Source organism: Lathamus discolor, chromosome 7, assembly GCF_037157495.1.
Source record: "Lathamus discolor isolate bLatDis1 chromosome 7, bLatDis1.hap1, whole genome shotgun sequence".
Classification (NCBI taxonomy): Eukaryota; Metazoa; Chordata; class Aves; order Psittaciformes; family Psittacidae; genus Lathamus; species Lathamus discolor.
The window spans coordinates 8,296,218-8,316,702 of record NC_088890.1 but is presented as its reverse complement, the minus strand read 5'-3'; the positions used below and the strand labels follow the sequence as shown (position 1 = coordinate 8,316,702).

The 20,485-nt window shown below is 37.2% G+C and overlaps 1 protein-coding gene across 1 annotated transcript in view; it reads left to right on the top strand.

Annotated features, from left to right (window-relative positions):
- The window catches only part of ERC2 (ELKS/RAB6-interacting/CAST family member 2), a 491,439-nt gene extending 471,329 nt beyond the window's left edge, over positions 1-20,110 (top strand). The window contains exon 17 of the mRNA XM_065687581.1: positions 17,151-20,110. The gene's annotated coding sequence lies outside the window, so the exon portion shown is untranslated. The remainder of the gene's footprint in view (positions 1-17,150) is intronic.
- The last annotated feature ends 375 nt before the right edge of the window (positions 20,111-20,485 follow it).

The window sequence follows — 20,485 nt, the reverse complement described above, 5'->3', positions numbered from 1 at the left end:
CTTTGAAGTATATATTGTTGCATTCTGATACTCTGTGTATGTAGAGGCAGAGTTGTCCCACGTTTAAGAGTCATCTTACACTCTTATGTGCAATATACCATTTCTCAACAATTTCAGTGGTATAATGATTTTTTGAGATATTATAAATGGTAACTTTTAGAACCTGCAGCAATCTTAATTACCTATTTTGAGTCTGATATATTTCTGAAAGAGACTTTGTCAACTCTTTGAAATTCATGGGGTCAGTGTGCCATTGAAATACCAATTCTTTTCAATTCTTTTCTTAAATTATCCACTGAAGGGTTTTCTTCCTACAGCAGCAGAGCAGCTATTGCTATGCACAACTTCAAAGTGATGTACCTCATGTTTGGATCTTAAGTTAGAGAAAGGGTAAATGCTCAGTGAAAGCAAAACATTTTTAGTTTTTTTCGAATTTGTCATCCAGAACCTCTGTTCACTCTTTTAAAAGGTAAGTCATGGTTTCTAATCAGCCTGAATTCAGATAGCACTGCATAAATTTTTTCAACCTAAAGATATTGAAAATGGTGTAGCGGTACAGAAGAAAGTTTAGCATTTATGTTCTGCTTTGATCTTCTCTGGTTTTAGTAGCTGATTTTTTTATGTTTACAACTGAAAAATCTTGGTATAGAGAGATTAAGGAATTTACCTCAAAAGGAGTTACTAACACAATTGGAGCTGAATGCTAAATTCCTGTCCCATTGTTCACAACACTTAAATCGGAAGATGGGAAGGTAACAGTTGCTCTGGCACTCAGAGGAATTTCTTCCTGGAATCTCATCCCCTGTTCGTTTCTCCAGCAAGAAATCCTGATCTTCCTTATCTTCCATAATCTCCAGTAGGTTTCTCCTCCCTTATGCTATCAGCAGACACTCTTTATTATCGATGTTGCCTTCTAAAAAGAAGTCCAGTTACCTGCCACTGTGTGTAGGAGGTGGATGCTTTCATTCAGGTTGATGTGTTTCATGCTCAAAAGTGTTCACTTGTAATTTAAACTTCCTAAAGGTAAGAGTTCAACAAGGAAATTTGATATATTTGCTGTAGATGTGTTGTCAGACTTGCTAAACACCATCCCAAACACTAGCAGGGGTGGGAAGTGGAGAGTGGATATCAGTGACCTAAACACACCTGAATCGTTTGCACAGCTACACATATAATTACTTGATATGTGCATTTACAGTGCTATATTTGCATGTCTTCTGTACCTTATGTTATGTATTCATCTGTTAATCTGCTGGAAAAAACAGCAGTATTGAACAAAAAGAAACATTTCTAATGAGATATTTTAGTTCATCCAGATACAAAAAGAAAACTAACCTGTATGTATGTGTATTTAGGTTAGTGTTCTTGACAAATGGATGCTGCTTGTAGGACAGGAGTATTCTCCCTTCTTAGAAGTAACTTCCAATTATTTGTGTATAGGATGTACAGAATGTTCTCTGGACAATGTTCTCTGTTCAGAGTTGTGAGGGACGAGTTCATTGTGTTGTTAGTGATCAACAGGAGGTATGAATTATTGAAAGTTATCACACCTTCCAGGCATTTCAGGGCAGTAACCTATAACAAGAAGAGGCACATTTCCTTAAATGAATAAAATTTTTTCAGTGGGTTATTCACTTAGCCAGCATTAAATGTAATCCTCTTTGAATCTCCGTGGCCACCTCCTACTCTTTTCCTGTCAGTCTTCATCTCCTGCAAAATCGTGAATGCAGCCTTCAAAAGAATAGTAGTTTGGCTAAATCACTGGGGAGTTTTCTGTAAGAAATACAACAGGGATTCTATAGAATTGGCACAAAATAGTGCAAAGTCTGTAGCTCCTAATACTTTACATCATGATTAAAGTATTCACTTTTTGTTTCTTTAATTTTCTTCTCTCCTCTTTGCCTTTCCTCTTTCCCTTTTATTTTCTCTTTCTCTCTCTCTTTCTCTCTTTCTCATCTCTCTCTCTTTCTCTCCCTTTCTCTCCCTATTTCTCTTTCTGTCTCTCTCTCTCTTCTCTCTCTGTCTCTTTCTCTTTTCTCTTTCTGTCTGTCACTCAGAAAGGTAGCTGTCTCAGTGATATAGCATCATCTCTTTTAATGTTAATTTTATTTTCAGACAAGGCAGATCACACTGCTGGCCATTGTGATTTACTGCACACCAGCTTTGCAGAATATAATGGAATGGGATAGTATTCTTTTTGATGTGGTTAATCTCCGTTATACTTGTGCCTCTCCTGAAAACTGCACTGTGTCAGAGAGTCTTTTGTAGCCAATGGTGACAGGAAGATCAACAGAGAGAGGTTGCTCCATTAACCTCTGAAGTAATGAAGTTGCATTTCAGGCAGTCAACACTCACGCTGCCAATTTATTATCATTTAAGAGGAAGTGAAACTACTTCAAGCCACTCTAGTGTCCACATTTTGATAAATACACAGATTGCTAATGTTCTAATGCTAACAGCCAGCCTTGAGGGGACCTCTAATGGCATGAGATGCTGTGGCTCTGTGTCTTCTTGGTCTTGCAAAATGATTAGTCTTCAGCGCTAAGAAAACAGGTTAAGCCTATTTATTACCATAGTGAATATGCAGATGTAGTTTTCTGATAATGCCAGCTTTATCTGTCCATGTGGAAATACTGAAAATAGATAAACCCTTTGATAACAAATTTGTGTAAGCTTTCAAGGGAACTGAATTCAGATCTCCAGATTTGCTTTTATTTAATTCTGGTTTCCCAGGGGATACACTTTTGTAAGGGGATCACTTTCCATCTTAGAAACGGACATAACCAAAATCTTGGAAACACGTGTTACAATCCTGCAGGATTGTCTGACCTTATAAGATTTTCATGACCAATAGTCAAATCCTGTGAGAACAGCTTTCTGAGGAAGCAATAACCCTAGTCTCCCCCACCTCAGCAGTAAAACAGGCTTGTAAAAGAAAACACTGCAAAACTGGCATGACCATACCCCCATTCTTCCTGAGTTCTGCTCCTAGGCATGGTCTTTGGCACATATTTTTCCTGCTAAAGGTAACATAATTTACATGTCTGGCTTTCCATAAGTAGTGAAAACACTTTTTATATATAAAAGTCCAGGTGGTTTTATAGCCATATCATACATTCCTTTTCTCCCAGGGTGACATAAATAGTTATTTATCCACAGCATTTCAGAGACACAGAATCAAGGTGGTCAGTTAAGTGCAGTATGTTCCTGCTGGTGCCTTGCAGGATTTCTGATGTGTTTGTATTTATGCTGTGGGCCAGGTTTTGCCTGCAGACGGATCTCTGAGTGTTTGCTTCCTGGGACTAGTCTGACATAACTCCACTGTAATAATTTGAAAGACTCCATCTTCTGGGGGCTTTGGATGGATCCTTTTAGTGTCTTTCATCTGTGAAAAGAAAGCACGCAGTAAAGTAGGGGGAATGTTACCTGCATTTTATAAAAGGATATTGTTTATGAACAGAATACTGAGCCATGGCCTCCTGCCCATTTTGCAAGATGACTGTTTTCTAGCCTCTCCTGTCAATAGTCTGATCTGCTTTTGTCTCTGACCTGTAACTCTTCTTGCTGTAAAGCAGATTCTTCAGCTTGCTCCCTTTGTCTTGCCTCTGCATGAGGATGGTGGCTGCATCTCCTTGCTTGGGCTTCTCTTTTTTGAGTAGTGGTTGCTGGATTATGTACCAAATGACTAATGGCACAGAGCTCTGCCAGGGGCAGGAGTAATGGCTGTGGCCAGTGCAGTTTCTCACCGCTAGCTCTGTACCTAGCAGACAGCATCCTGAGGTCTGCATCAATACTACAGGATTTAGAGCAGCGCTGCATTGCTCTGCTGTTTGCCATAGCTTATTGCAGAGCTGTGGCCAGAATGAGGACAACAAGCATCACCCATGTGTGCCCCAAAGCTGCACTGAGAAATGCAACCTGCAAAGCTTAATGCATTTTTCTCCCATTCCCTCTGTCTTTCCCTACCACCAGGACACACTTTTCTTCTTTCTAAGACATCAGGTATCTCAAAGCTCTCCCTTTATCTTTAGGCAGATGGGTTTGGAAAGGGTCCTGTAACAGGTTAGAGCACAAGGTTATTTTTGAGTACCTGACTTGACGCACAGTGGTTGGCTTTTTCAGCTGTTCTCAGACACAGGAAGGTTAGAGCAGTGCTCCCAGCTGCATGCAGCTGAGGGGCTGGGAAGGACGCGCACCCCTGCTGTCTGTGCTACTGGGCAGCAGCACAGCAAGGGTTATGGCACTCAACAGCATTCCCAGGAAAATGTTTTGAATACTGGAGGAGCAGGACAGGGAATTCCTGCTGCATGCACAGCCAGTGGCGGCTGCAGAGCCCTCGAGCTGACTCTGTGTCCCGGGTGCAGTCCTCAGTTTCTGCAAGGGCTTGTTGCAGAGGGGCTGGGAAAGCTGTCAAGAAATCCATAGCAGTGCTACAACCAGAGAAACACGGGCAACCCTCTGTGGGCTAGTACTGTTTCAACACTCTTTGCCCTCTCACCCCCTTGCTTGCTTGGTATTACTAGCATTCATAAAGCGCAGTGTGTGTGTATAGAGGAAGAGAGCTGGGATACATGTTGTGTGGTCTTACAGAGAGATTTTGTTGGCGGCGTTATCTGATTTTCAGGTAGTGAAGATGTTTTCGTTTAGCACAAAACTAGTTTATATTTTGTATGTGTTTTCAGAAAGGTGCAATAAGATTAGGCAATACTGAATTATACTTTGTAAGCTACTGTTTGTTATTTGTGTCTGTAGTCTTTTTATGTGATTTAAATACACAGTTCACTAATCTTAGCTTCTTCCCTTCTGTGTTTAGCCAAAGTGAACTGTTAAAGAATGTGAAATACATTATTTTATTGGCAGTGACTCATGACTGAGTCAGTGAACTTTTTTACACTTACAACTAAAATTGGATTCTAACTTTCAACAATTTATGACAATTGCTCCTTCTTGTGGCTTGAATGTTGACATATAATTAATTTAGGATTTCTTCTTGAGATTTCCTGTGTAGGTTTGTACCTGTCTCAAAAATATCCCTGGAAGTTTATCTAACAGCTGGAACACCATGAAAGTCGATTGAAATTTAGCAAAGAGATTTACTGGGGCCAACAGGAAGTGCTCAGAGCAGGATGGTATAAATATGCAGAAAGAGCCCTTTTATTTCAGCTGTTTTGAAGGGTCCCAGTCCAGGCTAATAATGGCGTAATCCTGAAAAACGCTGACACTCTGTCAGCCAGCAACACCAGCACAGAAAAGGATTCCACAAGCATGGATTGGCACTTTGTTGAATTCTGCACAGAATGGAAATATGTCTGTTGCCTTCTCTCAATCCCAGCTGCCCTGCAGGTTTCAGCTCCTTTTGACAAACCAGGCATATTTAATGGGAATTCCCCACAAAATGGTTTTGAAATTTATTTTGTTCCTATGCAGGACTGAAGGAATTCTGAAAATTCAAAATCTAGCTTGCAGTGACTTGAGGGACTGGGCAGTGAAACAGTAGATGTGATTTCCTTTAGAAATGTAAAATTAAGCATATGGCAGAAAAGCAACCCTAAAATTACATACCAAATGTCAGAATATAAATTAAAACTCCTCAGGAGGGAAATGTTGGAATTATTGTGCATAATCCTCCAATAATTTAGCTTTATTTGCAACAGTAATCAAAAAGGCAAATAATATTATAAATACTTAGGAAAGAAATATATACCTAAACACAAAGCTATTTATTTAATCTCTGTACCTGTTCAAGGTTTGCCCACATCTTTGCACACATTCTGATAGGCCACTGAGAAAGAATAGAGAGTACAGGAAAGCCTAGAAAAAAGATGATGAGGATGATAGAGATTTCAAATTGGTTTTATGTAAAGAGAGGCTATTGCAATATAATTCTTCAGTTTGGAAATATTTCTGATCTTACAAATTGCATGAAAAAAATCCTGGGTTTGTTTGGTGTTTTTTACATGATTGTTAATTGTTAAAATCTATTCCTGGCTTAATCAGTTTTAATGATAAAACAATTGATATTACAGTTAGGGTATATGCTACAACAGTTTGCTTGTTCAAAAGCACAAGTAGCTTAGACAAATTGATAAAAATTTAGTTTAATTTGACCTGGACAAATGTTTGTAAGACCAAGATTTTGTAATCAAAAAAATGCATTGAAACCATGTTCTTTGACTTACTTCTTGCATTTTATATGCTAGCCCTCACGATATAGTACACTAAAATATTAAATCATGGTCCAGATGTGCTTTTTTGCTGAATTTCACACATCTTTGTGTCCAGTTCTACCGTTCCACTGTGACACATATGCAAAGTGTATAAATATGAATATGGAGATGTACATAGCAGTGGTGACCTATATAATATTTTTAAGGCTACATAGAAAATGAGGCAAGACATGCAAGTGTGAGGAAAAAATCAGGAAGTTTAGAATTAAAATGGGCTGGATAATTTTATTTGTATTTAGAATGCTTAATGAGAAAGTAAAATGTGTGGGCAAATTTCCTTTTCTGTTCTTGAATTAGAGAGTACAGGAAGAACAGAGTTTCTGGAAATTAGTCCTGAAACTATTTTGTCTTTCTTGTAATATATTTGTTTCAGTGGGAAAGACTTTTTTGAAGTACCATTTTTGTTGCTACTCCCTCTAAAATTAATGGGGGGATGAACAAGTGCCATCGTTATTCTCTTTTTCCAAGTTGTTTCTAAGTTAAGTTCCACTCTGAAAATTACTTTTTCCTCAGTGGGGTTGACACATTTGTGCAAGCACAGGATGAGTATCTTCTGGGGGGAGTTCTGTTTTTAATTAGCAAATTGTTATCCTCAAAAATGTTTTTGTGAATTACTGTTCTTGTTTTATTTTGTTCCAACCAACAGAACTGCAATATGCACATAAAGTAAATGGTGATGATACTACACAATTTCCATCTATAGTCCAATACCACCACTCAGCAATGAGTCAGTCATGACTTGCCAACAGAGACTGATGGAGTCTACTACGTTCACTACTGCAGAGAATGGAACAAAAAGAGTGGGGAGAAATAAAGCTTAAACAAGCAGAAAAATAAAAGAAAAAAGTAGATAAGGTCTGTGGACAGTTGGAAGGCGAGATTGAGAGGGGAAAGAAAATGGGAGGGGAAATAGATGTTCTCTAGCAAAAAATACTATTTAGTCTAAGTTGTGATTAACAATAGAATATAGTGATTATTTTTGCTCATAAATTTACTGATCTAGTTTAATTGCAATGCATTTTTTTTATAAATGCATCAAGTAGAAAATGTTGCCCTTGTAATTTTATATGATTTCATAATGAAGTTCATATTTTTAGTTGTATATGTTTACCTGTCATTTGACACTTGCACGGAAGGTCTGAGTATCTCCTTTGAAAATCTTGCAATCTAAGCCTCTGACCTCACTAACTCTTACACTCTTGCATGCTTTTGAGTTCATAAATGGTTAAAAAGATGGTGTTTGAAGATTGGGGGGCAAGCTTTTGCCTAAACAAGTTGCTTATTGCTGTTTTATTATTTCCCTTTATGCAATAGTCATTATTGGTATGCTGATAACTGTGGATCTTCAATCTGCAAGGCATATTGTATGTATGCCCTTAGTAAAAGGGTAGCCTGCAAGGTCCCTTTCAGGATAGACTCTTAAGGCGACTCTTTATGCAAGGTGCACATTTAAGTCTCACTTAGAGTAAAAATTAAAACATATGCATATATACTTACCAGAGCTGGTCCCCAAGTCTTCCCTAGCAGGCACTGAGAAATGCGTGGGCAGACCCATAATTGTGGAGAAGCTCATAATATTGGGGCCTAAAGTATAAAAATTATTGCATAATTAGACCACACAAGTTAGATTTCAAAATGCTGCGTGTTGCTTGGATGGGTATTTAAAAAATAAGTAGCTGTCGAGCATGTATGGTCATGTTCACACTGCCACACACAGTCATTGTAATGCTTCAGCAGCTCGAGGAGTTTTAAGTGGATCCAGTGTTGGTCTTACTTCAAATAGACCAAACCCACTAACACTTTCCTTTGTTGCATCTCTTTCTTCTTGACCTTAAAAGATGGAACTGTAAATATCACACTTAACTTTTATAAGTAGGTTCATATCATGAACCATGTAAAATAAATAATATTTAGGATCATTTGGAGGGGAAGAAGATGAAAGTATATCTTACTGTAGAACAGGCTTTGGTATATAACGAAACTCTGAGCTATCCTTTGGCGTATTGATTTCTGTTATGTTATTATTAATATAATAAGCATACCTCAAAATGGCCTCCATAGCACAATTAGTATTTAAATATAACTGATAGGATAACTTTAAAGAGTACAGGGCTATTAACTAGCAGAACAAACTAGTGAAATGGCATGTTAATGGTTTACCTAAATTCTGAAGTATAGATAGGGACATAGAGTAGTTGGTACAAATAGTCAGATCCACAGAGCAATACTCTGAAGCTTGTTAGTTTATTCTCAGCTTTAGAAGATAAACAATCTGAAGTGATTAGAAAAGCAGATGCAAGCCATTAGGTGCACCTTTATTAATGTTCTTATTATTACTTGGTTAAGAAAAAGATAATCCTAGCAAACTGCCAGTTTACTAGAGCCATCTGCCCTAAGGACACCATGCTGTGCCCAGCACTTCCAAGAAGACTTATCCTCTCTAGCCAAGAATCTAGCCTTTTCCTAAGGGAAGAAATAGGCACGCACATAAAATAACCTCAAACCTGCACTCAACCCTCACCACCTCTCTTCCTCCCAACTCCATCCAGCCTTTGGGTACTTCAAAAGGAGTACAGCCCTTCTGTGCCTGCTTGTTGGCTGGAATGCTTTGGGACTAAACGTCCTCACCACAACCACCAAATTTATTAATATTTACTCTGGTAAAACATCTCATAACCAATATGCTTCTAACAACAGAGTGTGGTGACAGCCACAGTAACTAGAGTTATCCAAGCACAACAGCCAGCCAATTTTAGTTATTAAATATTGACTGACTCTGGTAGGATGCATGAGGTGAAAACCAAGTCATACTCCCTACAACCAGACAAACATATATGAGATTCTAAGAATTTCCTTCTAGTCCCAGACTATCAACAAATCTGAAAAGATGACAGGGAAGAAAAAAAAAGTCCTACAAATTCTATAAATTCCACTCATCCAGAGAAAAGCCACAGCTATGACCTTGCTTGGCTCAGGCAAACTCTTAAGAACAGAAAAGAAACACTCCTTCATCACTAGTGGCCAAAGAAAGTATGTGCTTTGCCTTTGACATCATTTTTGTCCCTGCAAAAGGAGTGGCTGGACATTTCTGTTGATCAGCAAGTAGGAACTGACTGAACCTTCAGCAGCGCAGCCAGCAGCAGTGAGCTGGGTGCACCCAAAGGGTGGCTACGCCTGAGCAAAAACCCTGTTACCTCACCCATGGAGAAACAGGGGAGGGCACCAGGGAAATGCCTGTGGACAGAGAGAACAAAAGTTTGCCAACCCCTTCCCTCCTTCAGCTGTGACCTGTCTTTATCATCCTCTGCACACTCTGCACATTTAACCTCTTACATAAGCTTTAGCTCATTTGGGAATGAGGGCAGCGGCAACACGTAACAGGCTCGAGAGAGAGAAAAATGTTTCAGATGCACAAGTGTTCAGCCAGCTCGTCATTTGCTCCATATCTTAAGGCTGGTAACTCCTGGCAGTGATGAATCTGCAGGGATTTACAAATCATGGGACCACAGTGTGGTTTTACAAGGCAAACAGAACTTTCAGAGCTCAGGGACCATGAGCATCCTTATCGTCATGCCATGGAAACCTTGCACTGTTCCCTGATAAAAGTGTAGTCCTTAGGGAGATAGGGAGGGGTATTCTGATTTGTATTTTGTGTTAGGGTTTATAATTTAAATCTAACCCTCAACTATATTAGTAATTTCTCTTTCCATTAATTTAATTAATCTTTCTTGTCCATTTCTCAAACCAGTCTTTAAAATCTGAATTAAATACATGTTTTATATTAAAGAAATGAAAAAAAAAATCAGAGCATTGGGGAGTGTTGATTTAAATAAGTGGATGCTCATGAGTGAAACATCCCAGCTGATATTTTAGTGGGTTCAATTTTTCTGTCTTCATTCTGCAATTAATTTCTAGCCACAAAGATTTCTCTATTCAGTGAAAATTTTCCCTTTTAAGAGAAAACAACATCTTGAGGTTTTATTAAAAAAAAAAAAAAATTAAACAAAACATGCAGCAAGTTGCAATTAAATTTCAGTTAACAAAATGCAAAAATACACCCAACCTCCATCTGCCAGAAATAGTTTGAAAAGTAATTTCACATCCCTGACAATGACGACTGTGTTTATGACATATTTCTGGTGCCATATTCCGCTCTCCTATCACTGCCAGCTTGCGTCCAGTATTTAGAAATAAAACAGAAACACACTGAACTTGCTGAACTAGATGTTGCCACACTGCAACTCTAATGGGCTTAGTGACCACAACCTACAGGGCCCAGAATGTGTCAACAGCAAAAAGGCCAACCTCAATCACTGTCTGTGCTTTTACAAAGTTGTTACATGTTTAATTCTTTGCAGCTTAGTTCTCCTGCTGTTTTGGCTGCTCAAAACCAAGGCTCATATATTGCAGCAGCCTTCTGTACCTCATATAATGCCACAAAGGTCCCAGCAGGAGACCTTTCACTGGAGCAGACAAGCCACAGGCTAGGGCAAACAGGGCATCACAACTTCCTAATAAGATGACTTATTAGATTGGGGGCTTGACACAGCTTTTATTTAACCACTTCTTTTCCCAGCACCAGAAACATGAACTGTCTGTCTGTCTGCTTGGAGCACAGCAAGTGATCTGTGGATTTGCCACAAGCACTGCCCCAGGCATTCAGTCCAGTCTGTAAGTAAATCAGGGTTTGTGGTGCCATCTTTATCACTGTAACAATGCAATAATTTTGCCCTTAATGCTGGATTTCCAGCCACACGATTTTTTTATTATATTAATGCTTTCCCACTGGGTTGGTCACTGCCTATTCAGGACTTTGAATGGGCTTGTGGAGGGCTGGCAGTGAACGGGTTAATCTGCTGAAAAGGCAGGATCAGTTTCCTGCCTGCACTTGCAATGGCCTAAGGCAGTGCCTGCTGTTCAGGAGTTAGAGAGAGTGCCTTGCCTTGTCCCAGGTGGCAGACAGGCAAACCATGTTATTAAGAAGCAGAGATCGCAAAACCTTGATCTTCAAAAAAGGCCCCTAATTAGTCCCTAGCATGAGAATAAATGGCATTCCACATCAACAAGGATGAAAAAGGTTCCCTTGAATTTCATTAAGTAATCTCTGCTATTGACAGTTTTTAGGATCACATTGGGAACTCTTGTTGTTTGAACCACTTTACCCAAGAGCTCTTCTTTATTTGTCACTACTGTTTAATTTAAATTAAAAAAAAACCAAGAAGTCTTAATGGTCTCATATGCTGCATCTTAAGGAAGTCATAAATGTCTTGATGAAGAGCTCTGCGCCCTGTGCTGCTGAGTCACTGCCGTCCCTGTGAGCAGCTCTCAGGTCTGCAGGAGTCGATGGAAATTCTTCCATCATCTTCAATATGCTCCAGCTCAGCCTGTTGAAGAGTGCCAGTCTGAAGCCACCCTTAACATTTACCATATCCCTCTTTTTAATTTGGTGTGAAAGTGACAGATTGACGAATATGTGCTGAGTTTTCTCATATTTCTGAAGAGCTTTGATTTGGACTAGACTTGTTTTATGAAAAGAAAAATTTTATTAAAAAAATACCCCAAAATGTCTTTAAAGTCATATATCACTTGTCTAATTTTGATTTATAAACATTCCCAGTAGAGAAGGCATCCTTGTCCAAATAATCTCAAGGTTCATAAACTTCATCTAATTTTATCATATAATTGTACAGTAGTTTTCAAGGACTCTTACTCTCTAGAGGGCTTGAATCCATTTGATTTTATTCATCCCAGTGGTATTTGCTTTTATCCCTGACAGAGATTAACAATTCTGGCATTATAGCAATATGGAAAGTTCATCACATTCATGCAGTGATTCTACCACCAGCTGCAGATCTTTCTGAAGTTTACTGTCTAATGAATTTAAAACATAAATAGCAACAAATGGGATAAATAATTTCTTTGTCAGGATTGGAATAAAGTTAGTTTTGTCTCTATAATTAACTTTCTGTACTGATGCTTATTTGTGAACCTTTCAATATTTAATTAAATCACACAGTTTCTGGATCTTTCTTTTAAAGTATATTTAATTCATGTATTTACCACTTTTAAGCTTTATTGTAAGTAACTATAAATCATTGAAAAAGTAAAAAGAAAATTTCTTCTACTTTTACACTACCTAAGAATATATTTTCTAGCCCCTAAGAAATACACTTCAGAATTGCTTATTCAAAGTCGGTAAGTTATCATTATCAGGGAAATTTCATGTTATTATAAAAGAGAGATTTGTTATTAGGATTTTGTAAACTAGATTTGAAAGGATTACTGCAATGAGTAGAGCAGGACACATTTGCCTAGGTGTACCTGCATGTTGCGAGACAGCTGCAGATCTCCCAGGTAACATTTCCTCAAGTGGAGTTTTTAAGAATGACTAAAACTTGTTCTCCTCCAAGCAGGGTGTTTACTTTCTGTGTTCAGTGTTCTCCAGATAATGTGCAGTGCTGCACTTACCACTTGAATCAAGAAACTTCCTTTAGCATTACTTTAACCTGTGGGCTTTATTGATTTGAGATGTAAGAAATTGTATGCCAAAAATTTGGTTATTTTAGCTAGTTCTAAACAAGAAAGACTAACATCAGTTTTGACAACAAACAAAACCAGGTTTTGTTCTATCGGTTATGTTTAAAAGATTCCTATTTCAAACCAAACACAACTTGTGGTTATTCTGTCAGATATTTATATAGCCACTGGGGCGCCATAGTTATGCACCGCATACATCATTGTATTTTTAAAATGTACTTAATGAACATTTTTTCTTTTCTGGTAACTACTTCATTGCCTTAAATGAATGCATTCCAATAGAATTTGTAACAAATGAGCACTTTGTGTTTGCATTAATGCCAAACACGTTTAACAAATTTTTAACAAGGAACACTGGCAAAAAGCCAAACTCCTAGAGGGACACTGAAGGAATGCTATAAATTTAAACTAGATTTTACCTTTTCACTCGGCTCAACAAGTGTCTTAGGTGTCTTTGGCATCTCAGCATTAAAAGTTTTCTATGTAGGTTGGATACAACTTTATGTCTTAATTACTTCTCTTCTTGGCCCTCCTCACTAGAGATTTTCACGTTGATATAACAGGCTTTAACAGGTTACTTTAATCTTTAGAAAGCGAGAGGTGAGGGTTTATTCTTTCCGTGAGAGTTAGGCCAGGGGGAAGCAGCAAAACCAGTGTTTATTACTGGGACTGTAATGACAGAGAATTTCGAATAGCACATATCATGCCATTTTCATAACCTATGTCAAGAGAACCGTAGAGCAATGAGCACTCCAGCAGATCTGTGCTACCTAATAGTTTCTTATGCTGAGTTGCAAATATCTGGACTGTGATCATGTTTGCAACTGTACTTCAGGGACAGGGGAAAAGCAGCCTGCAGTGCTCCCACTGGCCCAAGCTCTGGGCTCACACAGAAGCCACGAACAGATTTTTGGCTGACTCAAACATCTGGGGGGATTCTGCAGTTAAGTTATGCCCACATGGTACCTGTCATTACAGGCCATGGGAATCACCCAGTCTATAATACATGTTCGTATTAAAAGTGTTACAAGTAGCTCCACAAACCACATGCTTGCTCTTTACTTGTAACTTAATATATTAATTTAATTTTTACTATGTTATTTCAGTTTTAATCAAAGGCAGGAACTGAAAAATAATAATACTTAGCACTCGTCCAAGGCTGTTAAGGCACATTACAAACATTAAGCCTTGCAAATTCCTGTGAGGAGCTTGATGTTTATCCCTGCTATAGCAAAGAGCAAGTTAGGCACAGAAAAATTGTGACTTTTTCCTTAGTCACACAAAAGCTAGTAGCAGGGACAGTACCATGCCAGGGCTTTGTCTTACTTAACTGAGTAATTTTTTCCATGGTTTTGCACAGACAAAAGTAAAACTGGAGAATGCTTTCTTTTTTCTTCATGTCATTTGGACTTTGTTGGTGCAAGAGAGGCAGGTAAGTTCTCAGAGGTCACTTGAGAAAGACTTTGAGCTATAGCCTTATTTTTTAAATGCTACTTTTCAGTCTAGTGGCTTGTTTCCAGAAAATTAAGTAATTACCCATCATTTGTTGGTACTCTGCTTGCAGTAAGGACGAATGAGTCAAGGGCAGGAAACTTAGGAATTCATCCTAACACGTTTTTAAAAGATGTCACATTATAATGCAGATGCCTTTTCCTAGATTAAGGAGCAGAAATAGCCTAACAGGTTTTCATTAATGATATCCTTCTCTGCTAACATTTGGTCAGATACCCATTCCCTGCAATAAAGTGGCTATTCCCTCTCTTTCTGACTCGCTAATTACCATATCAGTTGTTGGCCTTTTATGTAGGTACCATGTGTAACAGGTTAGGAGAGGGCAATTTAAGCCTATGTGAATGGGTATCTGTTTTTGTATCTGGGTGCTTGTTGCAAACATTTGGAAAGCATATGGAGCATAATGGACATTAACCCAGATGTCAAAAATAGCCTGCATTTTACTACTGTTATTAAACAGTTTCCCCTTTAACCCCTTTGTGTTTACCCACCCTCTCCAGCTTGTTTCTGCAAATCACTGCTGAGAGGAATGGATTGGAGGTAAAAAGTAGTAATCAGGCAGGTGTCTTTATCCAAAGGAAAAACAATCTGAATAAATATTTGTGGGCTACTACACTTTTATATCTTCACATCCTTCTGCTGTTTTCATTGACTGGTATCTAATGGACTGTCAGAGGTGCCAAACTCATACGACATTAATTTCAGATGGAGCACTGCTGAATCTCAGGCCCAATGTATGTTACCAAATTATTTCTGGTTTAGAGGTTCAGTACCTATACCAACTACAGCATTGAAGAAACAAATATAAATTTAATTTACTCAACCTCAGTTGGTATTTGACAGCAATATCCTTTTATATATTTATTTGGCTTACTCGAGAAATACCTTGCATTTCCTACCTGTGGTGAACAAGTTTTTGTTACACTTCCAATACATATATGGTTTCCTGATGAATGGGTGGGTTGATTAAGCAGATGGGGCTTATTCAGGGGTTTCATTCTGTAGTAAAACCCCAACAAAAAAATGGGGAGCAAGCCAGAGAGAGATTGTATTTTGTGATTTGTTGCTGTTCCTCAGATTGGACATTTGATCCTGGGTTCTTATTTTTAAGAGCATAAATGAGTGTTAATTGCAAAGGAACTTAGCTTGTAAAATACCAAGTATATTGAAGATTTGCTGTGATTATGTTTCAGTGAACCTGTTAAAATTAGACTTTTTTGTGCTACAGTTTTTGGAATGTATTCACTCATTAATTTATATGGGTGCTTCCTATGCCTATGTGTCTCTGTGAATAACGTTTAAATGCTCAGCGCACAAAAGAATGGGAGCTATGCACTGCTCACAAAACGTAATGCATGCTCTGACTTACAGTTTTCATAAAAAGTTTGCAGAGATTTTATGTGCCAGAACTAGTAACATGATCTAGTTTAGGAACTCCCTGGCTTTCCAGCTCTGCAGAAGTCATTTTTTCTCCATTCAAGGGCCAGATCCCAAACACGTTAAAATCAGTGGGAACCCTTCCATGTTTCAGTGGGGTTTGGATTAGTCCCTGAGTGTTTTAACCAGAGGAATTGTACCAACCTCCCGTTAGAAAAGTAGAAATATTCATCTGTTTGTATTATATAAACCATTATATGTACTTGCCATGAAGACATGAACTTGAAAATTGAGATTTAAATTCATTTGCAAGTTTATCCTGTAAACTGTGCTTCACTCACAGAATAATTACACTGATAAATATTAGATTCTAGAATTTTAAGGGCCATTTTAGTCAACTAGTTCTATTTACAAAACAGAACAATTTTTCAGCTGTATACAAAATTGTAAGCATTCTGTGGCATTTCCTTTTCATAAAATTGGATGGTTGAAGAGTTTCTAAGGTTACATAAATGCAAGTGCAATAACAGAGAATCCCATGCATTGCATTTCCACTTTTCTAGAAATAAACTCGGTGGATAAATGAACAACTGCCCTGTAAAGGAATCATGTAATTCCTCCCACTTATCTGATACACAGATGATGTGAATAAGACTATTTCACTGCTCTCTGTTGAAGAATACTGTGCCATTTGCTTGCAGTAGAACTAGTTAACAGTAAAAATCATTCCGGCCTCACTCCATAGTCACAGTCAGACACGAAGCCTCATTCAAAGCCCATGTCAAACAGGAAGACTCTTTCCACTGACTAACTTGGGCTTACACCAGTTACTTCTCAAAGTCCCCTAGATTTCAGCAAAGGCAGCCAAGCCACGAAGAGGAACAGTCACTGATTTCTGACTTCATAGCTGAAAAACTCATAACTGATTGTTGTGTATTTTAACTTTTATAAATCTGAGATTCTTGTATCTTGTATATTCTTGTATAGAGCCTTTTTCCACTGTTTTGTAAATTAAAGAAGACTTGAAGAGCTTAAAATACAGAAACAAAATGTTGCTTTCAGTACCTTCAGTGTTGGAGAGTTGCTAGAGTAGATATTCCTACCTGCTATCATCAATGGATGATTCTTTTGGTTTCCAAATAAAAATACTTAGTTTTATTAATAGCATTTCCAATTCAAGCTATTGTGCTTATAGATAAGATCAGAAAACTTACCGTTTACAGAGTCACAAGCACAACAAAATTTCACATCTTTGAAATTTAAAATCTTTCTCATTTAGGGGAGATCTTGTCATACAAATTGGCTGTAAAACTAATTGTCACCCTATAATTGCCACATAAGTGGGTTCAAATCAAATGTAAATCCTTACTTAACCCTTAGTCCGTAGAAAAGTAATATATCCACTGGTGTCTATGAGAAGCTTGATTAGATGAGGACTAGGATGTTTTGTATGCTTCAATCATGTTATTAATTTGAATATTTTGTTCTCTTGTACAGTTGTCAGAGGAACTAATGAAAGAGGAAGAAAAAAATGTAGCACTGGAAGGTAACACTGATAATCTATTGCACTGGATCTCCAAATGTAACCACGATATCCAGGAGAAGGATCACAGATGCAGAAAATCAATGCAGAGGTTGATATCTAATGAAATGCTGCATTAATTGGCATTTTCTCCATTATTTCTTGTAGTCTACTGTGAAATTAGATACTTTGGAAAACAATGAAGGTGACTCAAGCAGAAATCATAGGAGCTTCATTTCTGTCTTTAATGGGTCTTGCAAGTTATTTTGTTTTTACAAAAGAAACCATCTGTTCAGAGTATTATAGTTTAATGAAGTTCAGTTAAACAGGTTATTTAACTAATTCTTTGTAAATTTATATTGATTTTAATAAGTAATTCCGATTCTCTTACATGTGGTATCTGCATTTGCTGATTCTAAAGTATTGGTTCTGTTGCACTAGATTATCGAAGAGGTATTAGTAAAATGCTGTATAAGGGTGTTGGCATTAATCTTACCCCCAGTTAGATGCGGGCTTTTCCAAAAAATAAACTCCAAGCCTTTACCCTCCTCTGTTTTCTTAGATCTACTGATAAAATAATAATAAAAAAAAAAAAAAAACAAAAAACCAAAACCAACCAACCAAAAAAACCAAACCAAAACCCCCAAAACATCGATAGTATAACTGGTATTAAGCTCTGGGCCAGGTTGGAAATGAAATCAATTTTTGGTACTAATAACTGATAACAAAGATAACTTTATGAAAATATGGTGTGTGTCTCTGACAATGCATAGGACATCTAATTTGATCATAAGATTATATACAAGATGTATCTATTCCTGGATGGTAAAAGCTTGAGGCATATATAAATACATATGAATGTATATATATGGACATATACACAAGGATGTATCAACCTTTTACCATCCAAATGCATACAGGTTTTCAACAATAAAAGCTGGGACTCTAAAAAAAAAAAAAAAAAAAGGAAAAAAATAGCAAAATAACAAAAATAAATATAAGATTGCTGTGAACACAGTATATGCACTAGGTCTCCTGTAAATGAGGAACTGTTTGTTATTGTTTTCTACATTGAAAACCAGTCTCCAACATGGATCCCAATGAATCTTAGATGTTAAAGAAAGTACCAATGAACAAATAGCATTTAAAGGCTGTTTGTATCAAAAAATAAAAGTAAAAAAAATAAAAAAAAATCTAGTAAAATAAATGTAAAGCACATGCAAGGAGAAATAAAAAATGTGAAGTCATTACATTGAGTGAGAGATTATAACTGACACTCAAATCTCTACCGCTTCTCAAGGAGAGGATCCTAATGACTCCATGAACATTTTCAGTCAGTCTAGCAAACGTGCACGTTTGCTGTTTTATTGAGGTATCTTTGTGTCCATGGAAGAAATGCTTCCATGCTGATGGGAGTGGGAATTGAGTATCTGCATTTTTAAAGGACAAACAATAAATTTAAGCATGGGTGGCCTTAATCCTTAGTAGTTTTTCTTTGCTGCTGTAAACGAGAGAAATCTAAATGGATACTCCTAAAGTCTTGCACTGAATTTAGAAAAATTATTTTTTGAACCTGTGGTGCAATTATCCCTAAACATCCTACATGAGCCATACATAGTAACCCCTTTCAAATTATTGTCTAGAGATGATATTTTATTTAGTTGTACCATAATTTTCGGTGCAATCAAAGAGCAATTCATTCAAGCAGGAGTCTTGCTGGATGCTACTGTCTTCAGTAAATAGAGTAAAATGCATAGAATTAGTATAGCGTAGATAATCCCAATTTCATTCATGTTTAAAAGGTTTGTCCTTTAACTATCAATGGCATTTTAGATCTTTGTTTTTGAAACAGCAAAGCTTTTGGGAGTTTATTTAGCACACATGACAAATGTTGCACTTGGAAACTCAGACAACAAAACTAGTTTCTCATGACAAATTTGTTGTCGTAGTAGGGGACAATCGTCTGTGTCTCTTACAATCAGGTCTCTACCTTAACTCTGCAACTGAATACTTGAAGTAGGAAATAAACTAGGGGGAAGTAGGGTCACAGGTACAAAGCTGTATAGCTAGATATTTATATGTATGTGCCAATTTTGTCACAGCTATTATTTTAGGGGCATTTTTGCTCCACTCATGTTGGCAAGAGTATTGATCTAAACTTTTATCAGGGCCTACAAGTTAGCCCCTAAAGAGGAAAACTTTGTCTAACATGGCTTTTTTTCTTTTCTTCTTTCTTTTTTCCTTTTTCTTTTTCATTTCATGTGATAACTCTGTGCTGTTTGGAGAAAATCTTTTCATATACTAAAATAGAATCTCGGGGTTTACAATAAACACTGTGATGTTGGGAAATATTTTATTTGAGCAATGTTTGGTAGGTTCCCCCCTTCCCCCTCTAAGTGTAAAGAAGCAAACCAACTTTTGGTTAACATTTAAAATTGTTATTATTATTTTAATGTGAGATCAGTCTTGTACTACACATTCTTTATTTCATTTAAATGTACAGTATGAATTTTGTATTTAAAGGATTTTGTGTATCCAGTATGCACGTACCTGCACATTGACTTTCATTTGAAAGTGGGTTTCAATTTACTTTTTAAACAGTGTTTATGAAAAGACCTCAGATGTGTTGACACAAACTATATCTGCAATGTTTTTGTGTGTGTAGGGTGACGTTTGAATGTGATATTCTGCAGCAATGGGTCAGTATTCCCTATTTACCTTAGATCCTTATTTGATAGCGCTTCTTGTATAATTTTTTGAAGTGAGTGGCATGTTCTGGATTGTGATATTGATATATGGTTAAGGACATTGATATGAAACTAAGGAATTCCTAGAAATTACCAGTGGGCATGTATTAGACAGTCATTGTAATTTAATGTCTAGTAGAAGTGTAAAGTACCAAGGTATTTAGAGTTCATAACATTGTTATCATGTGTATGGGAAGTATTTAGTGTTGATCAGCTTGTTTATATTCATCAAATAAACTTGGTTTCTTTCTGAAATCAGTGTTGTGTCATTAAAAGTAGGTTTAATGACTGTAAGAAAATGTGTGAGAGATGTTTTCCACATGGTAAATCTATCACACTCCTTATTTCTCTAATTGCTACCATTCAAAGTAATTTATCTTCCTGTTGTTACTATCACATAAACTGTTTAAGAAAGCATAAAAAGGAAAATGTCTCCTAGGCCCCAGTCCCAGAAATGCTTACGAGCAACTTTGCTAAAGTGAGGAACCATTTTCTGGATTGGGCTCTTAGAGAGCAATATGCTTTTGAGTGGATTTCTAAAACATAATATTCTTGTGTGACCC